This window comes from Procambarus clarkii, unplaced genomic scaffold (assembly GCF_040958095.1).
Source record: "Procambarus clarkii isolate CNS0578487 unplaced genomic scaffold, FALCON_Pclarkii_2.0 HiC_scaffold_116, whole genome shotgun sequence".
NCBI lineage: Eukaryota > Metazoa > Arthropoda > Malacostraca > Decapoda > Cambaridae > Procambarus > Procambarus clarkii.
Window position 1 is genome coordinate 980700 of NW_027189149.1, and position 14330 is coordinate 995029.

The 14330-nt window shown below is 49.5% G+C and overlaps 1 non-coding gene and 3 pseudogenes across 1 annotated transcript; all 4 read left to right on the plus strand.

Moving 5' to 3' along the window:
• Positions 1-733: 733 nt before the first annotated feature.
• Positions 734-913, plus strand: LOC138360738 (U2 spliceosomal RNA; annotated as a pseudogene).
• Positions 914-3513: 2600 nt separating this feature from the next.
• On the plus strand, positions 3514-3706 carry LOC138360656 (U2 spliceosomal RNA). The gene has a single exon (XR_011226549.1). It is a non-coding gene; the product is annotated as a U2 spliceosomal RNA (small nuclear RNA).
• Positions 3707-6325: 2619 nt separating this feature from the next.
• LOC138360721 (U2 spliceosomal RNA) lies at positions 6326-6539 on the plus strand (annotated as a pseudogene).
• Positions 6540-9118: 2579 nt separating this feature from the next.
• Positions 9119-9215, plus strand: LOC138360744 (U2 spliceosomal RNA; annotated as a pseudogene).
• The last annotated feature ends 5115 nt before the right edge of the window (positions 9216-14330 follow it).

Genomic DNA, 14330 nt, shown 5'->3' on the forward strand with positions numbered 1-14330 from the left:
CAACGGTGTAGGAGATGTCGCCACCAGAACGAGACGCTACCCCACGTCATCAACCATTGCCTGAGGCTGTCAAATGCGATGATCCAGCGACACAACGCGCTGGTCGATCGTATCCTGAAGGCCTCAGAAGGAAGACACTGGAAGATCATTTCCACTAACCGGCAAGTTCCAGGAACGAACAATGTACTAAGACCAGACATTGTTCTAGAAAAAAACGGAGAGGTGATGCTGATTGACGTCACTTGCCCCTTCGAAAACGGACCAGACGCCTTCGCAGAAGCTAGACTAGGCAAAGAAGAAAAGTATGCAGAGCTAGCAGCGACAATGAGACGGACCTACAGGCAGGTCACTGTATATGCCTTTATTGTAGGATCACTCGGATCATACGACCCTAAGAACGACAAACCAATGAACAGGCTGGCCTCTAGAAGATATCAGAGGCTGTTTAGGAGGCTATGCGTGAGCGACACCATCCGGTGGTCACGGATGATGTACATAGAGCACATCACAGGCGCTCGACAATACTAGTTTACATGTCTGTACCTTTTTCTCATTTCAGAATATCAATTTGTATATTACATCTGTTTTGAGTTTTTTAATGGCAGACGGCACAATGTAAATAAAGATCCCTTAACAACTATGTATGAAAATGTATATTGTATTCTATGTACACCAATGTAACTATGTACCCATGCACCCTTGTGAAGACACAAGGCTATTGTAAGCAATATGTAAAACATTCGTCAATAAAAAATTAAATCTGTTCTTATCAGCTTAATATCTGATACGATCCCCATGTGGGATCCTCGATATTAAACTGATTTTTGCAACATGGCGAAGTGCTAGGAGCTTGCTCCACCTTTGCCGCGGATCGGCCCGGTATTGCAGTACCTCTGGGATCGGTCCACTCCCTTCGGGAGACCAAAAACAACCCTATCAACTAGTCAAAATCAAGTAGGAGACGATTATGTTAATTGGTTATGTACATTAATGAATCGTGTTAATTTGAATTGCAGTAATTACTTCACACCAGCCAACATCGTATGAGGAAAAAGCCTTGGAACGAGCAGCAGAAGTGAGTCAGTCGAGTCCGGGTTTGATGGGTCGAAGCTGAACAACTGCAACGAGTTAGAGGGAAGGAAGGAAGGAAGGAAGGAAGGAAGGAAGGAAGGAAGGAAGGAAGGAAGGAAGGAAGGAAGGAGAAAGAAGGAGAGTGAGGTGAGTAATATCATTTAATAACTTTAGATTAAAGATTATGTGCGAGCAAAGAAATACGATGGTTGGTCTGGAAGGAAAGAAGTTGATTTTATGAATGGGGGGGGGGGTTGCCAGTTAGTGCAATATTAATTGATTTTGTTTGTTTTCTGAGATAGGTTATATAGGGTGAAGTTTTTCTCTATTTATATAAGTGTGGAAACTGGTTTAGATAGCTTAGTGGTTTGTTATGAAAAGGCTGGTAGAGATGGGTTGAATAGTGTTAGACTTGTGTCTGCATTTAGTGGAGAACTGGATTTGGTATTTAAATGGCATCTAATATGACGTAGTCATTGTGCAAATAAACTCTAAATCAACGGGTTTACTATGATCGAGAACCTAACTATAATAGTTACCCATTGTTGGCATGCTCTTCTTTTTTTTTACAGAATTACTCACTCTCCCTTGTGAGTGAGGGAGGGAGGGAGGGAGGGAGGGAGGAGTGTGTGTGTATATCACTCGGAATTCCTTAGTCGGCTCTGACGGCGAAATTATATTCATACATACATCAAGATTAGACGTTTATCTATTGAATTTACCATTGCTGGAATGTACCAATGCGTAATAAAGACGAAATTCGACTTGAGATGGAGGGAGGTGTTGCTTTGGTGTGGTTTTACACGGCAACTCAACGATCGTTTGCCACTTCCACGCTTGCCAGCCGGCCAGCCACTAGCCTCAAAGTGAATTCCAGTGTCTTGATTAGCTTTACAATCCATCATTTACCTCAATACACACTAACAATGTGTATTTATATACTTCAATCGAGCATTCGATGCACACATTCACCTGTAATATATACGTCAATGAAACCCAGAACCCACCCAAGTTCAAGCGCACCTGCACTCTCACCCCTCTCCATTTGAATGCTAGTTTCCTATTTAGATTTCAAATGCTTCATTCACCCCTCTAAACACCACCGACGTATATTTACATTCTTTATTTAGGCAATGTATGCAGGCACACATTCATTCACGTAAAATAACGAATAAAATTGATATAGAATCTACTATAATTTGCAAAGCGACCAACCACCAAATGTCATTGTGAAAGCTAGTTTCGTAATTAGCTTTGCAATACTTCATTTACCTCCCTAAACACCAACAATGAGCGAGTATTTGTATACTCGGTAAAAGCGATGGATGGATTCCTTACACATTCACATATATTAAGCAATGAATTTGCTATAGTACCTACAGTACTCAGACTTCTCGAATTACTTACATCTTCTTATATCTTAACTTTGTTGTTCATTCAACAACAGAGTCGTTTTCCAGGGAATCGCGTTATGTTAGATGATGCATCGCCTCGCCTCGCATGGCATCGAATCGCATGTCATTGCATCGCATCGCATCGCATCGCATTGAACTGCATGGTATTGAATCACAAGGCATTGAATGGCATGGCATGGCATCACGTCACGTCTCTCGTCTCTCGTCTCTCGTCTCTCGTCTCTCGTCTCTAGTCTCTAGTCTCTAGTCTCTAGTCTCTCGTCTCTCGTCTCTCGTCTCTCGTCTCTCGTCTCTCGTCTCTCGTCTCTCGTCTCTCGTCTCTCGTCTCTCGTCTCTCGCCTCTCGCCTCTCGCCTCTCGTCTCTCGTCTCTCGCCTCTCGCCTCTCGCCTCTCGCCTCTCGCCTCTCGCCTCTAGCCTCTAGCCTCTCGCCTCTCGCCACCCAGCCCTGCCTCGCTTCGCCTCGTCTCCGGTTTGTGAAAACGATGTATCAAGCAAAGTGTTAGATGTGAAAAAGTCGTGATATATATACAAAAATGGAATAGTTGGCGCGTAATAGTGCTGTTCGTTTTCTGTTATGGTATCAGAGAGAGAACGTCTCCTATTTATATTTTTTGACGAGCGTTGGCGTAACAGGCCCCTTGCACTTTTAATTCGTTATTATACTTTTCAAAAGCTGTAGCTACCTTAAGACACATGACAAATGGAGGTTTATGTATTAGAGTTAAGCGCTATACTCCCTGGCCAGGAGCGAATTCGTGAAACGCCACGCGAGTCTGTTTACCACTTTGCCGCCAGTTACATATTCACTACTCATGAATGAAACCATGTAATATCATGAATTTGCATATATATATAAATTCATTGATCAGGTAAGAAATGGTTAAAGCCTTTACTGCATGGCGTTTATATGTATGCTTGAATTCGAATAGTACTCAACGATAATCACATGCCCTTTTGCAATTGAAACTCGCTACGTGGTTTCTAGCCGCAATTGTTGCCTGGTGTTGCAGAGCAACCATGCATCCTATCGCTTCTCGGCCTTTTGGCTAAGATCAAAGTGTAGTATCTGTTCTTATCAGCTTAATATCTGATACGATCCCCATGTGGGATCCTCGATATTAAACTGATTTTTGCAACATGGCGAAGTGCTAGGAGCTTGCTCCACCTTTGCCGCGGATCGGCCCGGTATTGCAGTACCTCTGGGATCGGTCCACTCCCTTCGGGGAGACCAAAAACAACCCTATCAACTAGTCAAAATCAAGTAGGAGACGATTATGTTAATTGGTTATGTACATTAATGAATCGTGTTAATTTGAATTGCAGTAATTACTTCACACCAGCCAACATCGTATGAGGAAAAAGCCTTGGAACGAGCAGCAGAAGTGAGTCAGTCGAGTCCGGGTTTGATGGGTCGAAGCTGAACAACTGCAACGAGTTAGAGGGAAGGAAGGAAGGAAGGAAGGAAGGAAGGAAGGAAGGAAGGAAGGAAGGAAGGAAGGAAGGAGAAAGAAGGAGAGTGAGGTGAGTAATATCATTTAATAACTTTAGATTAAAGATTATGTGCGAGCAAAGAAATACGATGGTTGGTCTGGAAGGAAAGAAGTTGATTTTATGAATGGGGGGGGGGGTTGCCAGTTAGTGCAATATTAATTGATTTTGTTTGTTTTCTGAGATAGGTTATATAGGGTGAAGTTTTTCTCTATTTATATAAGTGTGGAAACTGGTTTAGATAGCTTAGTGGTTTGTTATGAAAAGGCTGGTAGAGATGGGTTGAATAGTGTTAGACTTGTGTCTGCATTTAGTGGAGAACTGGATTTGGTATTTAAATGGCATCTAATATGACGTAGTCATTGTGCAAATAAACTCTAAATCAACGGGTTTACTATGATCGAGAACCTAACTATAATAGTTACCCATTGTTGGCATGCTCTTCTTTTTTTTTACAGAATTACTCACTCTCCCTTGTGAGTGAGGGAGGGAGGGAGGGAGGGAGGGAGGAGTGTGTGTGTATATCACTCGGAATTCCTTAGTCGGCTCTGACGGCGAAATTATATTCATACATACATCAAGATTAGACGTTTATCTATTGAATTTACCATTGCTGGAATGTACCAATGCGTAATAAAGACGAAATTCGACTTGAGATGGAGGGAGGTGTTGCTTTGGTGTGGTTTTACACGGCAACTCAACGATCGTTTGCCACTTCCACGCTTGCCAGCCGGCCAGCCACTAGCCTCAAAGTGAATTCCAGTGTCTTGATTAGCTTTACAATCCATCATTTACCTCAATACACACTAACAATGTGTATTTATATACTTCAATCGAGCATTCGATGCACACATTCACCTGTAATATATACGTCAATGAAACCCAGAACCCACCCAAGTTCAAGCGCACCTGCACTCTCACCCCTCTCCATTTGAATGCTAGTTTCCTATTTAGATTTCAAATGCTTCATTCACCCCTCTAAACACCACCGACGTATATTTACATTCTTTATTTAGGCAATGTATGCAGGCACACATTCATTCACGTAAAATAACGAATAAAATTGATATAGAATCTACTATAATTTGCAAAGCGACCAACCACCAAATGTCATTGTGAAAGCTAGTTTCGTAATTAGCTTTGCAATACTTCATTTACCTCCCTAAACACCAACAATGAGCGAGTATTTGTATACTCGGTAAAAGCGATGGATGGATTCCTTACACATTCACATATATTAAGCAATGAATTTGCTATAGTACCTACAGTACTCAGACTTCTCGAATTACTTACATCTTCTTATATCTTAACTTTGTTGTTCATTCAACAACAGAGTCGTTTTCCAGGGAATCGCGTTATGTTAGATGATGCATCGCCTCGCCTCGCATGGCATCGAATCGCATGTCATTGCATCGCATCGCATCGCATCGCATTGAACTGCATGGTATTGAATCACAAGGCATTGAATGGCATGGCATGGCATCACGTCACGTCTCTCGTCTCTCGTCTCTCGTCTCTCGTCTCTCGTCTCTAGTCTCTAGTCTCTAGTCTCTAGTCTCTCGTCTCTCGTCTCTCGTCTCTCGTCTCTCGTCTCTCGTCTCTCGTCTCTCGTCTCTCGTCTCTCGTCTCTCGTCTCTCGCCTCTCGCCTCTCGCCTCTCGTCTCTCGTCTCTCGCCTCTCGCCTCTCGCCTCTCGCCTCTCGCCTCTCGCCTCTAGCCTCTAGCCTCTCGCCTCTCGCCACCCAGCCCTGCCTCGCTTCGCCTCGTCTCCGGTTTGTGAAAACGATGTATCAAGCAAAGTGTTAGATGTGAAAAAGTCGTGATATATATACAAAAATGGAATAGTTGGCGCGTAATAGTGCTGTTCGTTTTCTGTTATGGTATCAGAGAGAGAACGTCTCCTATTTATATTTTTTGACGAGCGTTGGCGTAACAGGCCCCTTGCACTTTTAATTCGTTATTATACTTTTCAAAAGCTGTAGCTACCTTAAGACACATGACAAATGGAGGTTTATGTATTAGAGTTAAGCGCTATACTCCCTGGCCAGGAGCGAATTCGTGAAACGCCACGCGAGTCTGTTTACCACTTTGCCGCCAGTTACATATTCACTACTCATGAATGAAACCATGTTAATTATCATAGAATTTGCATATAATATATAAATATCATGGATCAGGTTAAGAAATGGTTAAAGTGCCTTTAGCTCGCATGGCGTTTATATGTATGCTTGAATTCGAATAGTACTCATCAACGATAATCACATGCCCTTTCTGCAATTGAAACTCGCTACACAGTAGGTTTCTAGCCGCCAATTGTTGCCTGGTGTTGCAGAGAGGCAACCATGCATCCTATCGCTTCTCGGCCTTTTCGGCTAAGATTCAAAGGTCAGAGGGCTGGTTTCAGGAGGCTATCTGTTCTTATCAGCTTAATATCTGATACGATCCCCATGTGGGATCCTCGATATTAAACTGATTTTTGCAACATGGCGAAGTGCTAGGAGCTTGCTCCACCTTTGCCGCGGATCGGCCCGGTATTGCAGTACCTCTGGGATCGGTCCACTCCCTTCGGGGAGACCAAAAACAACCCTATCAACTAGTCAAAATCAAGTAGGAGACGATTATGTTAATTGGTTATGTACATTAATGAATCGTGTTAATTTGAATTGCAGTAATTACTTCACACCAGCCAACATCGTATGAGGAAAAAGCCTTGGAACGAGCAGCAGAAGTGAGTCAGTCGAGTCCGGGTTTGATGGGTCGAAGCTGAACAACTGCAACGAGTTAGAGGGAAGGAAGGAAGGAAGGAAGGAAGGAAGGAAGGAAGGAAGGAAGAAGAGAAAGAAAGAAGGAGAGTGAGGTGAGTAATATCATTTAATAACTTTAGATTAAAGATTATGTGCGAGCAAAGAAATACGATGGTTGGTGTGGAAGGAAAGAAGTTGATTTTATGAATGGGGGGGGGGTTGCCAGTTAGTGCAATATTAATTGATTTTGTTTGTTTTCTGAGATAGGTTATATAGGGTGAAGTTTTTCTCTATTTATATAAGTGTGGAAACTGGTTTAGATAGCTTAGTGGTTTGTTATGAAAAGGCTGGTAGAGATGGGTTGAATAGTGTTAGACTTGTGTCTGCATTTAGTGGAGAACTGGATTTGGTATTTAAATGGCATCTAATATGACGTAGTCATTGTGCAAATAAACTCTAAATCAACGGGTTTACTATGATCGAGAACCTAACTATAATAGTTACCCATTGTTGGCATGCTCTTCTTTTTTTTACAGAATTACTCACTCTCCCTTGTGAGTGAGGGAGGGAGGGAGGGAGGGAGGAGTGTGTGTGTATATCACTCGGAATTCCTTAGTCGGCTCTGACGGCGAAATTATATTCATACATACATCAAGATTAGACGTTTATCTATTAATTTACCATTGCTGGAATGTACCAATGCGTAATAAAGACGAAATTCGACTTGAGATGGAGGGAGGTGTTGCTTTGGTGTGGTTTTACACGGCAACTCAACGATCGTTTGCCACTTCCACGCTTGCCAGCCGGCCAGCCACTAGCCTCAAAGTGAATTCCAGTGTCTTGATTAGCTTTACAATCCATCATTTACCTCAATACACACTAACAATGTGTATTTATATACTTCAATCGAGCATTCGATGCACACATTCACCTGTAATATATACGTCAATGAAACCCAGAACCCACCCAAGTTCAAGCGCACCTGCACTCTCACCCCTCTCCATTTGAATGCTAGTTTCCTATTTAGATTTCAAATGCTTCATTCACCCCTCTAAACACCACCGACGTATATTTACATTCTTTATTTAGGCAATGTATGCAGGCACACATTCATTCACGTAAAATAACGAATAAAATTGATATAGAATCTACTATAATTTGCAAAGCGACCAACCACCAAATGTCATTGTGAAAGCTAGTTTCGTAATTAGCTTTGCAATACTTCATTTACCTCCCTAAACACCAACAATGAGCGAGTATTTGTATACTCGGTAAAAGCGATGGATGGATTCCTTACACATTCACATATATTAAGCAATGAATTTGCTATAGTACCTACAGTACTCAGACTTCTCGAATTACTTACATCTTCTTATATCTTAACTTTGTTGTTCATTCAACAACAGAGTCGTTTTCCAGGGAATCCGTTATGTTAGATGATGCATCGCCTCGCCTCGCATGGCATCGAATCGCATGTCATTGCATCGCATCGCATCGCATCGCATTGAACTGCATGGTATTGAATCACAAGGCATTGAATGGCATGGCATGGCATCACGTCACGTCTCTCGTCTCTCGTCTCTCGTCTCTCGTCTCTCGTCTCTAGTCTCTAGTCTCTAGTCTCTAGTCTCTCGTCTCTCGTCTCTCGTCTCTCGTCTCTCGTCTCTCGTCTCTCGTCTCTCGTCTCTCGTCTCTCGTCTCTCGTCTCTCGTCTCTCGTCTCTCGCCTCTCGTCTCTCGTCTCTCGCCTCTCGCCTCTCGCCTCTCGCCTCTCGCCTCTCGCCTCTAGCCTCTAGCCTCTCGCCTCTCGCCACCCAGCCCTGCCTCGCTTCGCCTCGTCTCCGGTTTGTGAAAACGATGTATCAAGCAAAGTGTTAGATGTGAAAAAGTCGTGATATATATACAAAAATGGAATAGTTGGCGCGTAATAGTGCTGTTCGTTTTCTGTTATGGTATCAGAGAGAGAACGTCTCCTATTTATATTTTTTGACGAGCGTTGGCGTAACAGGCCCCTTGCACTTTTAATTCGTTATTATACTTTTCAAAAGCTGTAGCTACCTTAAGACACATGACAAATGGAGGTTTATGTATTAGAGTTAAGCGCTATACTCCCTGGCCAGGAGCGAATTCGTGAAACGCCACGCGAGTCTGTTTACCACTTTGCCGCCAGTTACATATTCACTACTCATGAATGAAACCATGTAATATCATGAATTTGCATATATATATAAATTCATTGATCAGGTAAGAAATGGTTAAAGCCTTTACTGCATGGCGTTTATATGTATGCTTGAATTCGAATAGTACTCAACGATAATCACATGCCCTTTTGCAATTGAAACTCGCTACGTGGTTTCTAGCCGCAATTGTTGCCTGGTGTTGCAGAGCAACCATGCATCCTATCGCTTCTCGGCCTTTTGGCTAAGATCAAAGTGTAGTATCTGTACTATTGTCCGCACGCCCGCAAGGAGTTAAAGGAATAGTAGAATCTACACTTCAGCGATCCTGGTAGTCTTAAAACTACCTGTGGGAAGAGGGAGTTGGGTCGCCGCGTCGCCATCCGCCTCGACCGGTGAGACAGCAAGCCTCACGGCTTGCTGTCCACCTCCACCGACTGGCTTGTCCGGGGCCAGTCTTTCGGTGGGAAACGCAATAAATTGCGTTTCTCTCTGAGCTTCTGCCTTGTACAAGGCTCAAGGAGCTCGGAGGGAAACTCAATTTATGCTTGCATAGATTGTGTCGGTGTCCGCACGACCTTCCCCTCCGGGTAAGAAGGAGTTAAAGGACCGGCCCAATCAGCGAGCGCGCTTCCACCAACACCGACCGTCCAGCCATCTAGTGGCGGCTTTGGGAGTTAGCCCAGACCCGATCACTGGTAAAGGGGGGAGCAAGCTTCTCAAACTTTACATAGTGGCTGGCAAAACGGCAAGTCCCCTGTGATTGCCGTCGACCTTCAGGGGCTGGCCTGTCCGGGGCCAGTCGCCTGAAGGAGAGACCATAGACTCTGTCTTCCTCCACATCTGTGCCTTGAGCCAGGTGCTGGAGGACGAACATAGCCTATGCTAAACACTGACTGTGTTGTCGTCCGCACGCCCGTTTTTCGGAGTTAATGGGGCAACATAGTCAATGTCTGTCTCTAGCCCAGTCACGGCCTCGTGCGTCCATCACATGTGATGGATCCACGACGGCCTTCAAGGCTGACGGTCCATGGGAGGTGGAGGACCAAACCCTGCAGGCGACAACCCAGGTCGCTGCCCACAGACACAACCCACACCACACCGGCCGCCAGAACGATGGACCAGCAGCATTGGTGGGAACCGAGGTCGACCTTGGTGAGTCGGCCTCGGTGCTCAAGACGGACAATGACTCAAGGACGACTACATGCCCTGTCCCTAGTGATGCAAGAATGGAAGAAGACGACTCCAGTGACGACGACTGCCTGGTAATCGACCTTGATGAGTCCACTGCATGGATGACGACGACCGCCGGCCATGAGGTCGCCCTTGGCGAGGCGGCCTCAAGGAGGACCATACTCCCCCACTCTGGGGTCAGTCTTGGGAGGCTGGCTCGGGGTGGGGTCGACGCCCGAGGCAGAAAAGCGGGGGTCAGCGCTGTGAGGCTGGCCCACTCCACGAACAACACCGGGGTCGCCCTTGGCGAGGCGGCCTCGAGGAGGACCATACTCCCTTGCCCTGGGGCCAGTCCTGTGCGGCTGGCTCAGGGTAAGGTCGACGCGCAGGGTGTGGAAGGAGATGTGAGGATACCCCGTGACTCCACCAGCACCACCGGGGTCGCCCTTGGCGAGGCGGCCTCGAGGAGGACCATACTCCCTTGCCCTGGGGCCAGTCCTGTGCGGCTGGCTCAGGGTAAGGTCGACGCGCAGGGTGTAGGAGGAGATGTGAGGATACCCCGTGATTCCACCAGCACCACCGGGGTCGCCCTTGGCGAGGCGGCCTCGAGGAGGACCATACTCCCTTGCCCTGGGGCCAGTCCTGTGCGGCTGGCTCAGGGTAAGGTCGACGCGCAGGGTGTAGGAGGAGATGTGAGGATACCCCGTGACTCCACCAGCACCACCGGGGTCGCCCTTGGCGAGGCGGCCTCGAGGAGGACCATACTCCCTTGCCCTGGGGCCAGTCCTGTGCGGCTGGCTCAGGGTAAGGTCGACGCGCAGGGTGTGGAAGGAGATGTGAGGATACCCCGTGACTCCACCAGCACCACCGGGGTCGCCCTTGGCGAGGCGGCCTCGAGGAGGACCATACTCCCTTGCCCTGGGGCCAGTCCTGTGCGGCTGGCTCAGGGTAAGGTCGACGCGCAGGGTGTGGAAGGAGATGTGAGGATACCCCGCGACTCCACCAGCACCACCGAGGTCGCCCTTGGCGAGGCGGCCTCGAGGAGGACCATACTCCCTTGCCCTGGGGCCAGTCCTGTGCGGCTGGCTCAGGGTAAGGTCGACGCGCAGGGTGTGGAAGGAGATGTGAGGATACCCCGTGACCCCACCAGCACCACCGGGGTCGCCCTTGGCGAGGCGGCCTCGAGGAGGACCATACTCCCTTGCCCTGGGGCCAGTCCTGTGCGGCTGGCTCAGGGTAAGGGTCGACGCGCAGGGTTGTGGAAGGAGATGTGGGGATACCCCGTGACTCCACCAGCACCACCGGGGTCGCCCTTGGCGAGGCGGCCTCGAGGAGGACTCATACTCCCTTGCCCTGGGGCCAGTCCTGTGCGGCTGGCTCAGGTAAGGTCGACGCGCAGGGGTGTGGAAGGAGATGTGAGGATACCCCGTGACTCCACCAGCACCACCGGGGTCGCCCTTGGCGAGGCGGCCTCGAGGAGGACCATACTCCCTTGCCCTGGGGCCAGTCCTGTGCGGCTGGCTCAGGGTAAGGTCGACGCGCAGGGTGTGGAAGGAGATGTGTGGCTACCCCGTGACTCCACCAGCACCACCGGGTCGCCCTTGGCGAGGCGGCCTCGAGGAGGACCATACTCCCTTGCCCTGGGGCCAGTCCTGTGCGGCTGGCTCAGGGTAGGGTCGACGCGCAGGGTGTGGAAGGAGAAGTGAGGATACCCCGTGACTCCACCAGCACCACCGGGGTCGCCCTTGGCGAGGCGGCCTCGAGGAGGACCATACTCCCTTGCCCTGGGGCCAGTCCTGTGCGGCTGGCTCAGGGTAAGGTCGACGCGCAGGGTGTGGAAGGAGATGTGAGGCTACCCGTGACTCCACCAGCACCACCGGGGTCGCCCTTGGCGAGGCGGCCTCGAGGAGGACCACACTCCCTTGCCCTGGGGCCAGTCCTGTGCGGCTGGCTCAGGGAAAGGTCGACTCGACAAACGAGAGGAAGGAGGCCAGTGCTACGAGGCCGGCTACCGACGATACTAGACGCCCCGAGGTCGCCCTTGGCGAGGCGGCCCCGAGAGGGAACCTCTACTGGGACCACCTTCGGCAGGACAAACCCGGGGACCAGGAATGTGAAAGTGGTCCCTGATGAGATGATCACCATCAGCGATGACAGCCCCGAGGACGACCCGGATATGTTGGCTCCAAGGACGACCCCATCTAGGACGCCGTTCTACAGCTTTACATCGAGGGTCGGCCCAGGCGACTTAATCAGATCAGCTGGCGGAATCGGCTTAAGCGACCAGACCAATAAGCCCAGATTGGCGGGCGCTTCACACCTGAGGTCCGGCTCGACGCCCGCGGATCGGGGGGTCGGCACCAGCGACGCAAGCCCCGGGGTCGGCTCCAGCGACACTAGCCCTAAGGCTGACTCCACCAACAAACAATTAAGGGCTGGAGCAGGCAATACACCCCTGAGGGCAGGCCCTGGCAGTACCAGGACATACACCACTGGGGCCAACCCCAGCGACGACTCCCAGACAGCCATAGTTGCGGAGACTGGACCAGGGGTCGGCGCCAGCGACGTTCGCCCAGGAAACACACTACACACGAAAACCCGGTAGGATTGGGGCCGGCAATTCACCCCTGAGGGCCGGCAATACACCCTGAGGGCCAGCAAGACACCCCTGAGGGCCGGCCCTGGCTCCACCAAGATTTCCACCACTAGGGCCGACCCCAGCGACAACTCCCAGACAGCCACAGGCCAGGTGACGGTTTTGGGGGTCGGCGTCAGCGACGAACGAGACTTCTGGGATAGCCCTGTCTCCCAAAGACCCCGGAACAGGCGCTATACATTCAGGAGGGTCCAGAATGAATCCGACAGCAGCAATGACAGCCAGGATGCCCTAACAATGAGCCAGGAGATCAACGGGCTCCTGAACCAAGTGAGGAACGGAACCCCTGGAGGAATAATCGATCAGAATAATACACAAAGACCCCCCAACCATGGGTCCCCTGCCCCTGGAGAAGAGAACAACGCGAACAGGGCAGCCCCTGACACCCCAAGTGCGGACCAACAGCCACAAAGACAGGGAACAACCCTCATCATTTGGTTCCCACTACCGAGACACTTCAAGTGCACTGAGACCGCCTGCCCCCACGTCCACTCAGGGAAATCATGGACGTGTCAAAGAGTTTCCCTAGTGAGACACCTGAGTGGTGGCCACAACATTAAGATCGGGCAAACAAAATACAAGTGTGCAGGGTGCAGAAAAACGTTGGGACTAAGACCGTCCACCCACTCATGTGCTCGGCTTCAAGGTATTATGGCAGCAAGACAAGATGACAGCGTCCAGCTAGCGTTCCCATGTAACAGACCGAATTGCGACTTTTCATGCAATTCAGTCATAGGGAAAATGAGTCATGAGCTGTACCACGTGAGACGAACAGGCCCGGAACGACGGAACGACAACCAACAGGACCCAAACGGAAGGGAGCCACCCCGCACCCAAGCACCTGACCCAGCACCTCACCGCCCTGACACCCTACCCCCCCCACCCACCAACCCCACTCCACCACCACCCGCATCACCTATTCCTTTATCCCCAGTACCATCCCCCACCCCCTCACCCCCGCCACCACCACCCGCATCACCTATTCCGTTATCCCCAGTACCATCCCCCACCCCCTCACCCCCACCAATCCTACCCCCTCTCCAGCACCCACAGCCTCACCGACCACCCCCCCCTCTATCACCCATTGTGATACAGGTTCCTTTCCCCCAACACCCCTCTCCTATCCACCCTGATCCCACAGGGCGTGAGGACGAAGACCGGGCCTCCCCAGAGGCGAGCGGCGAGGACGACAATGAAGACCACGGGGGAGATGGGTCTCAAATACTTGACAACGGTGATGAAGCGGTACGGCTAGATCAAGAACCAGACGAGGCCGACCAACAAGAACTGCAACCAGATGAGGCGACCCAAGACTGGGCACTAGAACCCTTCTACGCTCCCCTGCTGGCACTGCTACGCTCCCCGAACTGGGACGAGTTCTCGAGCCTCCTGAATGAAATTACAGAAGCGGTCCAAGCCCACTGCAACATCCGGATAGACGAGAGTAGACCAGCCCCCCCAGCCATCGATGTCAACAACTGCAAGGCGATCCAACGCCTTTACAGAAGGAACAGACGAAGGGCAGTGAGGCTGATCACATCAGGAGAAAGTCGCCGCTGTGAGATCCCCTGTGAGACCATAGAAAGGCATTTCTCAGAAGTCCTAGC